Source organism: Micromys minutus (genome assembly GCF_963924665.1).
Source record: "Micromys minutus genome assembly, chromosome: 12".
In the NCBI taxonomy this organism is placed as follows: domain Eukaryota; kingdom Metazoa; phylum Chordata; class Mammalia; order Rodentia; family Muridae; genus Micromys; species Micromys minutus.
Genome location: NC_137981.1, coordinates 10942584 through 10945845, shown reverse-complemented (window position 1 = coordinate 10945845; position 3262 = coordinate 10942584). Strand labels below are relative to the sequence as shown.

Sequence of the window (3262 nt, the reverse complement as noted above, 5' to 3'; positions counted from 1 at the left end):
TTTATCCTCTTACTCATCAGTTTGGAGACACATGTTTAAATACTAGTAGTCATATGTTCTAATCTGATTGCCTCTTAAAACTTTGTAATTTTTGGTTCTAATGCCTATCACAGATTTGTGTGGATATATATATATATATATATATATATATATATATATAATTATATAATATAACTATGATACATTGAGTATCACATTTGTTTATTAATTCATATAGCAATAATTAAATGCCTATTGTTTTCAAGGAAAACTGCTGTCCAGTAAGTATAAAATAAGAAAAAAACATAATTATTTCCGGGAAATTTCAGAGTCTGAAGTGGGAATCTGCTTCAGAATAAATTAGTATAATACAAGGTAGCCAAAGGAAGGCAGAAGCTAAATATTAGGAGCACAGAAAAGCTAGAGCTTAGTTTGCTCTAGAAATGGATTTCATCCAATCACTGGGCACCTTGTGAATGTCTGCATTTTCCTCAGATTTTTACCAATATGGTTGCAGAAAACAAGCATAGAAAAAAATTAGTCTTTAAGTTTCTGTAGCTTTGACATTATTATGCAGGAAACTACAAACACACTCTGAATAACTGAGAGGGCTCCTCTGGAGTTAATGTGAATGTTTTTCACTATTAACTATTCTGCACAAGATCCCCAGGAGTTGAAAAGAAAGATGGACACTCTAAATGGAATTAGCTTTTGAAGATTCACATCCCAGGAAAAGACCTGCAATGCTAAAGAGTTGTGGTTATAGAAGAATTCAAGGCATAATTAACTTTCAGGTCAGTTACCTTATTTACAATAAAAATATGTGCTTGTTTTAAAAAGAGTATGGGCCAAACTAGCTTACTGATCATTCACTCTGTTATCATAGAAAGTATTAAGCCAGGCAGGGTAGCACAAATGTTTGTTCTCAGCATTTAGGAGGTAGGGACAGAAAAAGTCAATTACAAACAAACAAACAACCCAAGCAAACAGCTAGGCTACATATTGAGTCTTTATCTAACAAACAAAACAAAGAAAGAAATAAAAAACTCATTAATAAAATTTAATGTATAATATTAAAATCAAGATTTTAGAAACCATGAGGTAGAACTGTGTGATGCTTTTGATAACTGACTTATAGTAGATTAAATAGGAATGACCTTTTATAGCCTCAGTTTTTTGAATACTTAGTCACCATAGAGTAGATCTTTTATGAGGGATTAGGAGATGTGGCCTTGTTGGAGTAGGGTTGGAACTGGGGCTGGGCTTTGGCTTTCAAAAGTCTCTCTCTCTGCCTGCTACCTTCAGATCACGATGTAAAGTTCTTAGCTACTGCTCTAGTGCCATGTCTGTCTGTTTTATACTCTGTTGACCTTAGATTAGCCGGTTTAAATGGCAAGCAAGTCCCCAGATAAATGCTTTCTTTTATACGCGTTGTCTTGGTCATGGGTCTCTTCACAGAAATAGAACAAGGCCAGCCACATCTCAGCAAGTCACTATCAAGCCTTCTGCTTGATGTCTGTACAAAGTCACATAGAATTCACCATAGCGGGAAGTAGACACTGGCAGCAATTGCAGAATATCAACCACAATCTTCATTCATATATTTTTAAAGAGATCTATTTGTTCAGTTAATAATATGCCTGTCTCTTATAGTTTTCTAGATTTTCCTCCATAAATAAATTCCTTTTATACCTTCTTATTAATCATTTGTCAACCTTACCTTTATTTGTCATTTTTTCTTTATTTAGCCAGATAAAATCTTACAAAAAAAAATGTTGCGATAATATGACTACCTACATCTCCTACTGCAAGAACAGAAGACAAACCTAACAGTAGAACAAGCAACAATTTGTGTAGAATTAGGACCAAAGCCCACTGGCATTTACTTAGAAGACAGATGATCATCAAGTGTTTTGCAGATGTTTTCCATAGGCAGAGTATCTCTTCAATGTGCATATCAGCAGTCCACAGAAACCAATGTTCTAGATAGAGCTCTTGTGCACAAGGCCCACAGAAGCAGATGTCAGGCCCACCCTCCCAACCATTACTGCTGCATACCCTTCACTTGAAGCCCTGAAGCCCTCCCACAGTGTTAGCTGAATTCTAGAAACCAAGATCAAGTTGATGAATCTTGCTTAGCTTAGGCAGGACAAACAACTACTTTCAAAGGTTACATTAATGGCTGCCTTTGCCTTGTCTACACTCACATAACCTGGGAAGAGAAAAACTCCATTACTTCTTTTCCTCCCCGAGTGCTATTCTTTTTCCTTTTGGAGGTTTTGGGGTATTTTGCTTTCATTTGAGCCCAGAGAATTGTCCATTTCTTTTGGCCAATTCTTTTGTCTGCTCTGAATGAGTGCTTTCCGGTTATCCACTCCTTCCAGCCCCAGCTGCTTTCTGCTCAACTCTGCCTCTCTACTCTCTTCCTGAGCCCTTCTTTTCCTTGCATTCATCTTTTGCTTAGACTCTTTGACCAAGGCACTGTAGGATGGAGCCTCCTTGGCATCAATAGCTTTTTGAATATTGTTTCTTATCCTGGGTTCATCTTTGTAGTGTACATAAAGCACAGTCTCCATGATCTGATCCATGTCACTCTTTAAGTTCAGATAGGCCTGCTTAATATCATTTAGCTCTTCTTCAGAGTCTTTGTATGTCTTTTCAGAAGCTCAAATATCTTCTAGTGATATCTTTTAAAATAGTAATCTCCATTAAGCATCCAGGTCTTGGTTGAGGCCAGCAGAGTCTTCATCCACTGTCCCCTGTTCATCGAACACAGCTTTCTGCTCCTTGTCATTCAGAACCACATAGACTGTCCCCAAGATATGGAAGCTGCAGGTGGCATCTTCTTTCTGGTCCTCTACTCATTTGGAGTGCACTTGCAGGAACACCATGTGGTAGCCTCGTTGTACCTCATTGTCAGAAGCCTTGTGCCACATGCCTAGCACCTGGTAGAGGTTGGCAATGCCAAACACCTGCTTGAATAACCCTACCAGTGCCATGCCAGGGAATAGGCTGCTCTGTGATTCTGCCCAAATAGCCTTACATTTTTAAAATAGTAATTTGTATATATTCTAATGTAAACTATGTTTGATAGTTACATATAGTAATGATATAGTATATTATTTCACACAAAGAAAGCAGATAGAAAGTATAAAAAAAGTCTGAGCTTGAAGAAGAAGAAGGAGGAGGAGGAGGAAGAGGAGGAGGAGGAGGAGGAGGAGGAGGAGGAGGAGGAGGAGGAGGAGGAGGAGGAGGAGGAGGAGAAGAAGAAGAAGAAGAAGAA

General features: G+C 37.9%; 1 pseudogene across 1 annotated transcript; it reads right to left on the bottom strand.

Annotated features, from left to right (window-relative positions):
• Positions 1-2211: 2211 nt before the first annotated feature.
• Positions 2212-2978, bottom strand: LOC308427771 (dnaJ homolog subfamily C member 9-like; annotated as a pseudogene). Its single transcript has one exon. The product of its transcript is annotated as a dnaJ homolog subfamily C member 9-like (transcript).
• Between the last annotated feature and the right edge of the window lie 284 nt (positions 2979-3262).